A 16,166-nucleotide genomic window follows, 5' to 3' on the forward strand; every position below is an offset into this window, starting at 1 on the left:
ACATGCAATGAACTACACAGAGGGAAAAGTACACTGTGCATTTAGCAACACAGACAGAACTCTTGTTAACGGTTATGCACAAAAACACAAGAGAGAGAGAGCTCAACATTACATGTAAACTACTCAATTCAACATTCTTTAATGAATTCGACCTCAACGAATGGCTTGCTATGTTTAGCAATGTTGTGGGACAGTACACAGCTAGGTCTCGCAATTCTGTTGTTTGCTGAATGCAGTTTTGTGAAAAGTCCTTAGTGCTTATGCAACTGAGAAAGAAACTCTTTTGATGAACTTGCCCTCTGCTCACAAGAAATATTCCTATATGTCTCTGCATGCTTAGTCTGGAAGTGTCGGGACAAGTTGCAGTCTTTCAAGACAGCGAAGCTCTCTTTGCACACTAAGCACACAGCTTTCCCTGATAGTTCAATATAGAAATATGTTAATGTCCACTCTTGCTGGAACACCCTACATTCATTGTCTACTTTCCTTTTCTTTGAAAATCTTTGAAAAAAAATTTTTGCGCAATTTCTAGCTAGCTACTATTTGTAACTGTGACGTGTGTTTCAGCTTGTCAGTCACTGTCTGTCCTTGTGCAGTTGTTATTTATACGTGCCTTCAAAATAAATGTCCCACAAGCAGTGGGAGTTAAATCATTACACAAAGGCGAGAATTCATTGGGCTTTTAATTTGAACAACAAATACGTTTTTCAGAACTTTACTATCGCAAATACTTTATGTGATCTGTATTGGGGCAGTATTGAATCAGGTCGCTGGCCGCATACGGCCCCTTGGCCGGCCATTGCCCAGGCCTGGTGTAATGTGACATCGCACCGGTTTGAGTGTGCCAAGAACGTTTCAAATCACTTAAAATGTTATTTGACACATGCGCCGAATAAAACAGGTGTAGACCTTACCGTGAAATGCTTACTTATAAGCCCTTAACCAACAATGCAGTTTTAAGGAAATACAGAGAAGAAAGTATGAGATAAGAATAAGAAATAATTAAAGAGCAGCAGTAAATAACAAAAGCGGGGCTATATACAGGGGGTACCGGTACAACTCCAGCGCTGCTGTGTTTTTCACACTCAACAGTTTCCTGTGTGTATCAAGAATGGTCCACCACCCAAAGGACATCCAGCCAACATGACACAACTGTGGGAAGCACTGATGTCAACATGGGCCAGCATCCCTGTGGAATGCTTTCGACACCTTGTAGAGTCCATGCCCCTACAAATTGAGGCTGCTCTGAGGGCAAAAGGGGGTGCAACTCAATATTAGGAAGGTGCATCTACACCTACAGTATTCCAAATTGTTGTATTACTTTACTGATAAGAATATAGGCATTGCACAGGAGGAATTTCAAGGATAAAGAGAGAGAGCGAGAGAGAGCGAGAGAGAGAGGTATAAAGGGGTGAAAAGAGAGTGCAGAAAGAGTGTGAGAGAGAAAGAGAGAAATATGGCAGCATCCAGACTGGGCCGGATGGAGGGAAGAAAGGATGGAGGGAGGGAAGAGGTGAATGGAGGGAGAGAGGGTGGGGGAGGGGGGGTCTGCCAAGGACATTTAAGAGAGCTGTCAGAGAAAGGTGATCTACTGAGCTCCCTGTCGGTAGCTAAACCTACACACCAAGCAAGCAGCATGTCTCTGTCCCAAACGGCAGCCTAATACCCTACAGTACGTAGCCTTATGGGTCCTGCACAAAAGTAATAAACTATAAAGGGAATATGCATGGTGTTATTTGGAAGGCAGCCCATGCGTATGAAGCGTGATCTCAGCACTCAGCCCAGGGCTCTAGAACCCTGGTTCACAAACGTGCGAGCATGTAAACACACACGCACACGCACATGCACACATGCATTCCACACAAACACACACGCTCACACACCCACGTACAGTGCCAGTCAAAAGTTTGGACACACCTACTCATTCAACGGTTTTAATACATTTTTACTATTTTCTACATGGTAGAATAATAGTGAATATATCAACAATATGAAATAACACATATGGAATCATGTAGTAACCAAAAAGGTGTTAAACAAATCAAAATATTTTTTATATTTGAGATTCTTCAAAGTAGCCACCATTTGCCTTAATGACAGCTTTACAAACTCTTGGCATTCTCTCAACCAGCTTCACCTGGAATGCTTTTCCAACAGTCCCACATAAGGACTTTCCACATATGCTGAGCACTTGTTGGCTGCTTTTCCTTCATCCTGTGGTCCAACTCATCCCACACTATATCAATTGGGTTGAGGTTGGGGGATTGTGGAGGCCAGGTCATCTGATGCAGCACTGCATCGCTCTCCTTCTTGGTCAAATAGCCCTTACACAGCCTGGAGGTATGTTGGGTCATTGTCCTGTTGAATACCAAATGATAGTCCCACTAAGCGCAAACCAGATGGGTTGGCGTATCGCTGCAGAATGCTGTGGTAGCCATGAAGGTTAAGTGTGCCTTGAATTCTAAATAAATCACTGACAGTGTCATCAGCAAAGCACCCCAACACCATAACACCTCTACCTCCATGCTTCATGGTGGGAACCATTCATGCGGAAATCATCCGTTCACCTACTCTGCGTCTCACAAAGACACTGCAGTTGGAACCAGAAATCTCAAATTTGGACTCATCAGACCAAAGGACAGATTTCCACTGGTCTAATATCCATTGCTCTTGTTTCTTGGCCCAAACAAGTCTCTTCTTATTATTGGTGTCCTATAGTAGTGGTTTCTTTGCAGCAATTTGACCATGAAGGCCTGGTTCATTCAGTTTCTTCAGAACTGTTGATGTTGAGATGTGTCTTTTACTTGAACTCTGTAAAGCATTTATTTGGGTTGCAATTTCTGAGATTGGTAACTCTAATGAACTTATCCTCTGCAGCAGAGGTAACTCTGGGTCTTCCTTTCCTGTGGCGGTCCTCATGAAAGCCAGTTTCATCATAGCTCTTGATGGTTTTTGCGACTGCACTTGAAGAAACTATCAATGTTCTTAAAATGTTCAGAATTGACTGACCTTCATGTCGTAAAGTAATGATAGACTGTCGTTTCTCTTTGCTTATTTGAGCTGTTATTCCCATAATATGGACTTGGTCTTTTACCAAATAGGGCTATCTTCTGTATACCACCACTACCTTAACACAACACAACTGATTGTCTCAATCGCGTTAAGAAGGAAATAAATTCCACAAATGAACTTTTAACAAGGCACACAATCAATTGAAATGCATTCCAGGTGATTACCTCATGAAGCTGGTTGAGAGAATGCCAAGAGTGTGCAAAGCTGTCATCAAGGCAAATGGTGGCTACATTGAAGAATCGCAAATATAAAATATATTTAGATTTCTTTAACAAATGTAAAAATAGTAAAAATAATGAAAAACCCTTGAATGAGTAGCTGTTTCCAAACTTTTGACCGGTACTGTATGCACATACTGATCTAAAAATACATACACACGAGGTGACAATTTAGTTGTCTTGTGGCGCAACAGCGTGGGAATATGTATGAATGTATGCACTCATCCAGAGCAGTTTGCAGGGCAAGAACGTCTTAGAATTCAGCCTGGTGAACTGCACTGTGCTTCCAGTAAATAGTGTGCAGTTAATAGTCAATTGTATGACCATTTATGTCCCTTCCGACCTAGCCATCTAGTGCCTGCACTCTCCATCCCTCCCCAGCCCATAGCAGGCTAGTTAGCCAGCAGAGTGAGAGTCACCGTGCCAGAGGGTTCACTGCATGGGGACCATTACTAAAGCTTAATGATATGAGAAGTGTTCTCCCTTTCACCGCCCTGCACAGAGGAGATTCATCACAGCATGAGCACAGTGTGTGTGTCTAGATGGGGGTTGTGTGTGTGTGTGTCTCTTTGTGTTTGCAGTCATACAGTCGTTGATAACAGAGCTCAGAAGAGATTAATCAAAATGCTGTAGCACTAGACAGCCTACCACTATGAGATGGACATTTCTTCTCACCGTAGTAAAGCTCCTGAAAAAGGACTTCTGCTATTTTAAGATCAGGATAATTCCAACAGGGGAAGGGGCATGCACGGTCTTAGAACGGTGTCTATGAGTGTGGGTGATAGATGCAGGGGTTTATTAGCTGAGTAAGGGGAAGATCGGGAATTGATGGAGAGGAAGTGGAATTTACGACACACACACACACACACGTTTCCCATGACTCAACTCACGCAGGACCCTGATTCTGCGACAGAGTCAGGAAGTCCTACTATCATTGAGCGATAGATTTAGAATGGCGTGTGTGTGGGCAATACATTGTTTCCAGGGTTTTTTCAGTCTGACGTTTGTCACTATGTCTCCCTGAGGAAAAGTCACTCTCTAACTGAAAGACGCCTCAATCACTCAACCATAGATATACAGTACCTTCAGAAAGTATTCATACCCCTTGACTTATTCCACCTTTGTTATAATACAGCCTGAATTAAAAATAATAATAGCAACAACAATTATCACACATATACACACACAATACCCCGTAATGACAAAGGGAAAACATGTTTTTAGATTTTTTTTCAAATATATTTAAAATGAAATACATAAATATATATTTACATAAGTATTCACACCATTTTGCTACGACACTCCAAATTGAGCTCAGGTGTATCTAATTTCCTTTGATCATCCTTGAGATGTCACTACAACATGAATGGAGTCCACCTGTGGCAAATGAAATTGTTTTGTCATGATTTAGAAAGAACCCCACCTGTCTATATAAGTCCCACAGTTGACAGTGCATGTCAGAGCAGAAACTATACTATGAAGTCCAAGGAACTGTCCGTAGATCGCTGAGATAGAATTGTGATGAGTCATATCTGGGGAAGGGTAAAAACTTTTTCTAGAGTGTTGAATGTTTCCAAGAGCACAGTGGTCTCCATCATTAGGAATTGGGAAAAATATGGAACTTCCCAGACTCTGCCTAGAGCTGGCCGCCCGACCAAACTGACCAACCGGGCAAGAAGGACCTTGGTCAGGGAGGTGACCATGAACCTGATGACCACTCTGACAGATCTACAGAGTTCCTTGGCTGAGATGGGAGAACCTGACAGAACAACAACAGTCTCTACAGCACTTCACCAATCTGGGCTTTATGGGTGAGTGGCCAGAGAGAAACCACTCCAGAGAAAAAGGCAATTGACAGCACTCCTGGTGTTTGCAAAAAGACATGTGAAAGACTTTGAGATCATAAAATCATAAGATTTTGTGGTTTGATGAGACAAATGTAACTATTTGGCTTGGATGCAAAGTGCTATGTCTGGAGAAAACCAGGCACAGCTCATCACCAATCTAATACCATCCCCAACAATCCTAGACTGGGGGTGAAGATTTACATTCCAACAGGGCAATGACCCCAAGCATACACCTAAAGCAACACTGGAATGGTTTCAGAACAAGAATGTGAAAGTCCTTGAATGGCCCAGCCAAAGCCCAGACCTGAATCCCATTGAAAATCTGTGGAAACACTTGAAGATTGCTGTTCACTGCCACCCCCCATTTATCAAAATGTGGAATAAGTCAACGTGTATGAGTACTTTCTGAAAGCACTGTATCCCAGTGTCCCACATAAATAACATTGTAACCAGCCACATGGGAATAGCACACAGAGTAAACCTAAACTGCAGGTAAGTTCCAACACATTTTGCTTACATTCTTTAATGTCGGCTTGTACTTCTACCCTACAAGGTATTTTGAACTTTGCTGTGCAGATAAAAACAATATGAATGAACTTCCATCTGGAGATGTTATATTTTTTGCTTACATAATTTTACAGGAATTTCCTGTTTTCAAATGATAAATTAAACTACTTTTAAAAGTCTGTAAGAATAATGTGGAAAGATCAAAATTCTCTATATATCATTTATGTTCCAAATCATTTTGTTTATTTGATGGTTAATTGACAAGACATAGGGATTTACACGGTATGTTAAAGACAATAACAGTACACACACATACACAGACACACACACAGTGTATAACAGTATATTACAGAGGTACACTGCATGACCAAAAGTATTTGGACACCTGCTCGTCAAACGTCTCATTCCAAAATCACGGGAATTAATATGGAGTTGGTCCCCCATTTGCTGCTATAACATCTTCCACTCTTCTGGGAAAGCGTTCCACTAGATGTTGGTGTTGGGGATCTTACACTTGTGTGCGGCTGCTCAGCCATGGAAACCAATTTCATGAAGCTCCTGACGAACAGTTCTTGTGCTGACGTTGCTTCCAGAGGCAGTTTGGAACTCAGTAGTGAGTGTTGCAACTGAGGACAGACGATATTTACGCTTCAGCACTTGGTGGTCCCGTTCTGTGAGATTGTGTGGCCTACCGCTTTGCGGCCGAGCCGTTGATGCTCCTAGACGTTTCCACTTCACAATAACAGCACTTACGGCAGCTCTAGCAGGGTAGAAATTTGACAAACTGACTTGTTGGAAAGTCCCATCCTATGACGGTGTCACGTTGAAAGTCACTGAGCTCTTCAGTAAGGCCATTCTACTGCCAATGTTTGTCTATGGAGATTGCATGGCTGGGTACCCGATTTTATACACCAGTCAGCAATGGGTGTGGCTGAAATAGCCAAATCCACGAATTTGAATGGGTGTCCATATACTTTTGTATACAGTATATAGTGTATATAGGTTTACTAAGTTTATGACCTCAGTAGTTTGTGTGTTTTAAGCATCCCAACCTCACTGGCATTAAATTATGGTGGGAGACGTCCTTGAAGAAGTGAACGTCTCATTTCAGCGGGGAGTGCATACAAACACAAGCGCGCGAACACACACACACACACACACACACACACACACACACACACACACACACACACACACACACACACACACACACACACACACACACACACACACACACACACACACACACACACACACACACACACACACACACACACACACACACACACAGAGAGAGAGACACACACACCACACATCTCATTTCGCTGGGGGTCGCAGGGAGGCTAGGTCATCAGAGCATGACCAGGGAATTATACAACTGGAGACCAGCAGCAACACACACACGTGTGCGTGTTAGTCTGATCAGTGTCTGAGCAGCACCAACTCAATTCCAATCTCCTCACTTAGCTCTCTGTAGATAAATTGTGACTGCAGAGAGAGCAGGATTGCTCAGTGTTATAACACTGTTTGATGTAACATTACTTAGTTCACTGGAGGGTACTGCCATTCTGAAGTACAAGCCTATGCCTTGTGCAAATGTTGTGTTTCTATTATTCTACCCACAGTCTGTGATATGTTCCTTGCAAATTGAGAGCAGAGAGATTCTCTTATCTATAAAAATGACCCTGCGGTAGGATTGCTACTGCATGTAACATATCATAAAATGCTACCATAATTTAAATAGTGGCAAACTAGACAGACCAATAGCACCTGAGCTGCAAAAAGTTAAGCCAATTTTTGAGTGGAATTCATTTTCACATGGATGTGTTTTTTTCTGCGTTTGGATTATTGCCATTACATGTGAGGGGCAGACAACATGCTTTGATTGGTGAAAACGGTTATTCTACAGCCTATATTTGGATATATAAGATGTAAAGAGTATAAAAGTTTCACAGATTCTGTACGCAAGTATGAATCATGATGAGGATGAAATGTAAAGGCATTGAAGCATCCTCTTAGCCGAATAACCATCACATCTCCCAGTCCCCGGTCCCCGCTGCAACTCACTTCATATTTTAATGAGCACCTGAGAAAATATACACTCCACCCGCCCACGTCTCCCTTTCCGCACTATCCATTGGCTGCCTCCTAAAACCTCACGCACGTGTCTGCCGATTGGTTTAAATCTGACACAAATGATATCATAAAGCTTTTATTTTCTAACTAGTGTAAATGGTTGAAGAAGTCTGGTACCCAAGAGACGTGAAGTGGCTTGTCTCTACAGAATTCGCTGACTCGTCCCCTCTTACTCTTTCTGGCGCTGGAGGAATAGTTGCGTCGGTGTGCCCATGTGATTGCGAGTGAGTACCCTGGGTCTTTTGATAGTTCTGCGGCGGTAGGCTACTTAACTGGACGGCGCGCGGATAGGATGCTCTGAGCGCGTCTGTGGAAAGTTTAGCTCGTCATCATTCAACACAGTGATATTATGTTATATTTTATCATACGAGCGCATGGCCAATGATGTGTTGATATGGGTTCTATTCTAAGCTTGTACAATATGTTTGTGGTAGGTAGGTAGGTAGGTAGGCAACTAGACTACAGTATAAAGTTGATACCCAAGTCAAAGGTTTGCGGGATTGGGTAGCCTATATACAATATGCTGTAATGTTCAGTGATGCTGAATAGTCGCTGCAAAACTTTTAATTTGTGTGTTATATATATTTGATATATGATAATAGTTGTTCCAAAGCTATTTGCAAGATAATATATTATGGATTTGAAAGTAATGTCTGTGCAGGCTAAGTCATTTGTATCTAGGCTAGAATGGATTTATTTATTGTAATAATTACATTAATTCATTAATGAATTAATGGTTGATGAAAATAACATATTATAACCCCTATCCTAACCCTCAAGTTAACCCTTACCCTTGTCCTAGCCCAAACCTTAACCTTTACTCTAACCCTCATTCCAAACCTAACCCTAACATTAGCAAACAGTTGCATATCAACAGATGTTATGACCATCTGTAGAGCATCTACAATGGACTATCCAAATAAAGTGTGACTCCTTATTATTATTTATTTTTTTCTGAGCTAATCAGTTATTAATTATTTTTCAGAGCTAATCAGATGTGATTGAATTGCAGTGAAATATTTAAGTACATTCGTAGTTTGTACTGAGTGTCAAGTTGGACCTATTTGAGAGCAGTAAGTGTTGTAATTGGCCATTAGTATGATTGTATAAGTGCCTTGGCTCTGATTTGAAGATGGTGTGTGTTTGTGTGTGTGATGAGGGCTCTTGCTGCTTTTCACTTTTTCGGGAAAATCTCCTGATGAAGTAGCATTCCTCTAAACTGTTGATTGGTCAGAATGATTATGACTAAGCTCAACTCAGTGTGTCTGGAACAGTTTTAATTCACTGATGGTGGTTCTTTCTCTGTGTGTGTGTGCGTGCGTTCCCGATAAGTGTGTGTGTTTGAGGGGTGCAGTGATGGTGTCCTTCACAGAGAGGAGCCTCCATACAGCGTGTTGTGAAAGTGAAGATGCTGGTGCTGCATGGTGCTCTTTGTCGCAGTCTTATCAAGATTTGAGCACGGCGTGAACACTTGCTGATGTTTGCATACTGTACTGTAATGGCCTCTTTATGGCCCCATAAATAAAGTCCAAAACATCTCACCATTTCAAACGACAGTGTTCCAATCTGTCAAATCGTTTTATTTTGTAATTGAGAGTGATATTCTATTGTATTGAAGGAGAGCATTTGGTTATTTTCCATAAAGAAAGCAGGTTTTGGACTATATTTCTGTATTGTTCACTGATGTACGAGTTGTTGGTTGTGTGAGAGTGGGGTTTGATTTAGTTGGCATATCAGTAACTGAGTTTACTCACAGCTCAAATACAACTAGATATATCATATATGACAAACATATTTCACATGAGTCATAGCTACATACTTCTGAACTTCCTAAACTCTTGTAGGGAGGGGTGTGAAGAGCAATGTGATAAGGGACGTCCCAGAGAGTGTAATGTGTTTTACTGCAGTGCGAGGTAGTTGAGAAACAGGCAGGAGCCGCTCAGATCTGTCCTTGAGGTAAAGTAGTACCGTAGAAGCCTAATGTACTAGCAGGGTTCCGTCCTGTCCTCTCTGCTCCTCTCCTGTTGTGAAAGAGCTGGACTGGTGAAAGCAAAAATACTTGGTAGACGTTTTGTTGTCCGATCAGTGCAGAGGAAGGAGAAATGAGAAGAAAGATACTTTTTTAGACTATTGAGATTAACACAGTTCCAACTCTTGGATAAGTGCACATGAAGAAAGGAGGGGAAGAGAGGATGCCACGTTAGACTATTGAGATGCAGCTGCTGTCTCATTGCAGCAGTAGAGCTTGTGTAATACCTCAGTCTTGGTTTGGCACCAAGCTAGCTTAACAAAGGATCTAATAATAAATCAAATCAAATTTTATTGTTCACATACACATGGTTAGCGGATGTCATTGCGAGTGTAGCGAAATGCTTGTGCTTCTAGTTCCGACAGTACAGCAATATCTGACAAGTAATATCTAACAATTCCACAACAAATACCTAATACACACAAATCTAAGTAAAGGAATGGAATACGAATATATAAATATACAAATATATGGATCAGCAATGACAGAGCGGCATAGGCTAAGATGCAATAGATAGTATAGAATACAGTATATACATATGAGATGAGTAATGCAAGATATGTAAACATTATTAAAGTGGAAATATTAAAGTGACTACTGTTCCATTTATTAAAGTGGACAATGATTTCAAGTCTGTATGTAGGCAGCAGCCTCTCTGTGCTAGTGATGGCTGTTTAACAGTCTGATGTCCTTGAGATAGAAGCGGTTTTTCAGTCTTTCGGTCCCAGCTTTGATGCACCTGTATTGACCTCGCCTTCTGGATGGTAGCGGGGTGAACAGGCAGTGGCTCGCGTGGTTTTGTCCTTGATTATCTTTTTGGCCTTCCTGTGACATTGTGTGCTGTAGGTGTCCTGGAGTGCAGGTAGTTTTCCCCCGGTGATGCGTTGTGCAGACCACACCACCCTCTGGAGAGCCCTGTGGTTGTGGGAGGTTCAGTTGCCATACCAGGCGGTGATACAGCTCACAGGATGCTCATAATTGTACATCTGTAAAAGTTTGTGAGGGTTTTAGGTGACAAGCTACATTTCTTCATCCTCCTGAGGTTGAAGAGGCGCTGTTGCGCCTTCTTCGCCACACTGTCTGTGTGGGTGGACCATTTCAGTTTGTCCATTTCAGTTTGTCCCTCACCTCCTCCCTGTAGGCTGTCTCGTCATTGTTGGTAATCAAGCCTGCTACTGTTGTGTCGTCTGCAATCTTGATGATTGAGTTGGAGGCGTGCATGGCCACGCAGTCATGGGTGAACAGGGAGTACAGGAGGGGCCTGAGCACACACCCTTGTGGGGCCCCAGTTTTGAGGTTCAGCTAAGTGGAGATGTTTCCTACTATTCACCACCTGGGGGCGGCCCGTCAGGAAGTTCAGGACCCAATTGCACAGGGCGGGGTTGAGACCTAGGGCCTCAAGTTAATGATGAGCTTGGAGGGTACTAGGGTGTTGAATGCTGAGCTATAGTCAATGAATATCATTCTTACAGAGCTATTCCTCTTGTCCAGATGGGATAGGACAGTGTGCGGTGTGATGGCGATTGCATCATCTGTTGACCTATTTGGGCGGTAAGCAAATTGAAGTGGGTCTAGGGTGACAGTTAAGATGAAGGTGATATGATCCTTGACTAGTCCCTCAAAGCACTTCATGTTGACAGAAGTGAGTGATACGGGGCGATAGTCATTAAGTTCAGTCACCTTTGCATTCTTGGGTACAGGAACAATGGTGGCCATCTTGAAGCATGTGGGGACAGCAGACAGGGATAGGGAGAGATTGAATATGTCTATAAACACACCAGCCAGCGGGTCTGCGCATGCTCTGTGGAACGCGGCTAGGGATCCTTGCGAGGGTTAACGCGTTTAAATGTCTTGCTCAATTCAGCCACGGGGAAGGATAACCCACTGTCCTTGGTGCGTGCCGCATTGGTGGCACTGTATTATCCTCAAAGTGGGCAAAAAAAGGTGTTTTAGTTTGTCTGCTCAGACACGAGACATATATGGCAGGGTCTACAGACGATCTTGGACTTCAAAAAGAAAACCAGCCATGTCACGGACACCACCGGAGGGAAAAACTACACTGTTTGTATTCGGCCATATTCTCAGTCACCTTTCCATGGTTAAATGTGGTGTTTCACACTTTCAGTTTTGCCCAAATGCCACCATCTATCCATGGTTTCTGGTTAGGGTAGGTTTTAATAGTCACAGTGGGTACAACATCCCATATACACTTCCTTAAAAAACTCACTCAACAAATCAGCGCATACGTTGATATTATTCTCTGAGGCCACCCGGAACATATCCCAGTCCGCGTGATCAAAACAATCTTGAAGCGTGGATTCCGATTTGTCAGACCAGCGTTGAATAGTCCTTTGCATGGGTACTTCATGTTTGAGTTTCTGCCTATAGGAAGGGAGGAGCAAAATGGAGTCGTGGTCAGATTTGCCGAAAGGAGGGCGCGGGAGGGAATTGTATGCGTCACGGAAGTTATGGTAACAGTGGTCCTGTGTTTTTCCAGCGTGATTGTTGCAATCAATATGCTGATAGAATTTAGGTGGCCTTGTTCTCAAATATGCTTTGTTAAAATCCCCAGCTACAATAAATGCACCCTCAGTATATATAGTTTCCAGTTTGTATAAAGTCCAGTGAGGTTCCTTGAGGCCCGTCGTGGTATCGTCTTGAGGGGGGATATACACGGCTGTGACAATAATCGATGAGAATTCTCTTGGGAGATAATACGGTCGCATTTGATTGTGAGGAATTCTAGATCAGGTGAACAAAAGGACGTGAGGTCTGGTATGTTGTTACAATTACACCATGAGTCGTTAATCATGAAACACACACCCCAGCCCTTCTTCCTGGAGATGTTTATTCCTGTCAGCGCAACTCACTGAGAATCCAGGTGGCTGTACCGACTCAGACAGCATATCCTGAGAGAGCCATGTTTCTGTGAAACAGAGTATGTTACAATCCCTGATGTCTCTCTGGAAAGCAACCCTTGCCCTGATTTCATCGACCTTGTTATCTAGGGACTGGACATTAGCGAGTAATATACTTGGAAGCGGTGGGTGGTATGCGCGCCGCTGCCTCTCCCTCTTCTACGGCGGCGTGGTATTGGGTAGGCCTCTGGAATCAGTTAAAATGTCCTGGGTGGGAAAGTCGTATTCCTGGTCATTGTGCTGGTAAGTAGACGTCGCTCTGATATCCAGTAATTCTTCCCGGCTGTATGTATTAAAACTTAAGATTTTCTGGGCTAACAATATAAGAAATAATACATAAAAAAACTAAATACTGCAAAGTTTCTTAAGGACTAGAAGCGAGACAGCCCTCTGTCGGTGCCATCTTGCCACGGATCCCCCCGGTACTGCTGCTCATTCCGTTCACCAGCTCCGGAGGTCTACGTCACTGGCCTTCTAGGCGTCACTGAATTGGATTCATTACCACCGTACTGTCTTGTCTCATTACGCACACCTGGTTCCCTGCCTCCTATCATTATACAACGTGACACATCTTTAATCTTTGTAGTAGGGTAGGAGTGTGCAGCGTCGGTAATTATTAATTGATCAATACATGTATTTTGTTAGTTTGTTTCTATTTAAGTGGTATACCCTTAAACTTTCTCACCAACCACTGGCCAACATTGCACCTTTAAAACATAACACATTTTCCTTCATATTTTGTGAAGTTATAGTTTCAGTCAAAGTTCCATTACTCATCTATCCCTTCCTGTCCTCCCCTTTTATAATGTATGTCCTGCCCTCTTATCTATTACAGAGCATTAGCAGGCCTGTAAAACGGCCTGTATTTCCCAGACTCATCAGTCATTATACTCGCTTCTAATGGGTAGAAACGGCCACATCTCTTCCCTTCTCTACCATTCATTAACCCAGAGGCGATGAACGCAAGACTGCCCTTGCTGAACGCTACCCTCTTATCACTGTGCTGCCCACACACACACACACACACACACAAAAGAGGCTGGTGGGAGGAGCTATAGGAGGATGGGCTCATTGTAATGGCTGGAATGGAATGAATGGAACTGTATCAAACATATGGAAAGCTCATGTTTGACTCCGTTCCATTTATTTAATTCCAGCCATTACAATGAGCCCGTCCACTTATAGCCCCTCCTACCAGCCTCCTCTGACACACGGATGTACACATGGACGTGCACACACACACAGACATACACATAGATGCAAGCACAAACTTACACATGCATGCCGCACGCACGCACGCACACACAAACACACACACACACAAACACACACACACAGCTTGCTATTACCCTACCCCGATTACTGGGACAATGATGCCGTTTTATCTCAAATTGAATTGTTGAGGAGGATGTTAAAGAGTCATATATCACCCAGACAGAGGCAAAGCAGAACGGTGTGTGTAAGCACTAAGCAGTGAGTGAATCCACAGCACTAGGGAGCTGAGATGAGAATGGTTCTGTTGTATTACATTAGAACTGAGGGACTGTGATGATGGCTTATGGTGTTTATACAGTCACTTGGTAAATCAAGTTGTCAGCTTTTATAAGGCCATCAGGTTCAGTGTGTGTATGTGTGTGTGTGCTTGACAGTTACAATGGGAATGACCTTCCCCAGCGGTCAAAACTGGTTGCCATTTCCTCATTATGACGTCATGATCAGGTTGTATACTGGTTGTAGAAGACTGTTTTGTTATTGTTTTTTTTAGTGGTCAGAATGATTTTTTTATGAAGACATGACGAGAGCCTTGCAACCAACGGGCATAATGTAGTACTGTGCTACGCATTACAGCCCACAAGAATAAACTAGCCGATCTGTGTCAAGTGATTATGATACCAGGCAGCTGCTTCTAGGTTCTCTACTCCCACCCGCAATGAAATATCGAGCATCAGGAGCATCAAAAACCGTAAGGCTGTAAAAGATATTTGAGTATAAGAATATAGAAGGAGGCCTATATTTCATTCAAAAGTTTCATCTTAAATGGCAAAATAATACTGTATAATATATGCCAATTGAAATAACTTTATTAGCCTAAATGTTATTTTGACAAAAATAAATAAAATGAATCACGAAATTTAGTTCCACATTCCAAATATGGACAGTCCAGAAATATTTTAATCCAGATCTTTATAAGAAATGGCCATACCAGACAATTTAAAAAAAGACAGTGGTATTTAATGGACTGCATGGATTGGAAACTGATCAAATAGTAAGAGTAGGGTAACATAAGTTTTCCATGCATACAAAAATTGCCACAGTAGAGATTATTTCAGTTGTACGGAATGATTGTTAAATAGTCTGGTCAAAATGTAGGACTAAGTTTTTCTGATGATAATACCCACCAGAGGGCGAATATACAGTACCAGTCAAAAAGTTTGGACACACCTACTCATTCAAGGGCTTTTCTTTATTTTCACTATTTTCTACATAGTAGAATAATGAAAATATATTTTAGATTTTAGATTCTTCAAAGTAGCCACCCTTTCCCTTGATGACAGCTTTGCACACTCTTGGCATTCTCTCAACCAGCTTCATGAGGTAGTCACCTGGAATGCATTTCAATTAACAGGTGTGCCATGCTAAAAGTACATTTTGAAAATGTCTTTACTTCTTAATGCATTTGAGCCAATCAGTTGTGTTGTGGCAAGGTAGGATAGGTATACATAAGATAGTCCTATTTGGTAAAAGACCAAGTCCATATTATGGCAAGAACAGCTCAAATAAGCAAAGAGAAATGACAGTCCAGCATTACTTTAAGGCATGAAGGTCAGTCAATTCGGAAAATTTTCAAGACTTTTGAAAATTTCTTTAAGTGCAGTCACAAAAACCATGAAGTGATATGATGAAACTGACTCTCATGAGGACTGCCACAGGAAAAAGACGCAGAGTTACCTCTGTTGCAGAGGATAAGTTCATTAGAGTTACCAGCCTCAGAAATTGCAGCCCAAGTAAATGCTTCACAGAGTTCAAGAAACAGACACATCTCAACATCCACTGTTCAGAGGAGACTGCGTGAATCAGGCCTTCGTGGTCGATTGATTGACTCCGTTTCATTTATTTCATTCCACTACTAAAGGACATCAATAATAAGAAGAGACTTGCTTGGGCCAAGAAACACGAGCAATAGACATTAGACCAGTGGAAATCTGTCCATTGGTCTGATGAGTCCAAATTGGAGTTTTTTAGTGAGACGCGAAGTAGGTGAACGGATGATCTCCGCGTGTGTGGTTCCCAACCCTGATGCATGGAGGAGGAGGTGTGATGGTGTGGGGGTGCTTTGCTGGTGACACTGTCTGTGATTTATTTTGAATTCAAGGCACACTTAATCATCATGGCTACCACAGCATTCTGCAGCGATACGCCATCCAGTTTTTCAACAGGA

The 16,166-nt window shown here is 42.4% G+C and overlaps 1 protein-coding gene across 1 annotated transcript in view; it reads left to right on the top strand.

Annotated features, from left to right (window-relative positions):
- The first annotated feature begins 7,855 nt into the window (after positions 1-7,855).
- crtac1b (cartilage acidic protein 1b) overlaps positions 7,856-16,166 on the top strand; it is a 61,672-nt gene continuing 53,361 nt past the window's right edge. Inside the window, exon 1 of the mRNA XM_055929618.1 lies at positions 7,856-8,004. The gene's annotated coding sequence lies outside the window, so the exon portion shown is untranslated. The remainder of the gene's footprint in view (positions 8,005-16,166) is intronic.

The sequence above is a fragment of the Salvelinus fontinalis genome, chromosome 1 (assembly GCF_029448725.1).
Source record: "Salvelinus fontinalis isolate EN_2023a chromosome 1, ASM2944872v1, whole genome shotgun sequence".
NCBI classification, from domain to species: Eukaryota; Metazoa; Chordata; class Actinopteri; order Salmoniformes; family Salmonidae; genus Salvelinus; species Salvelinus fontinalis.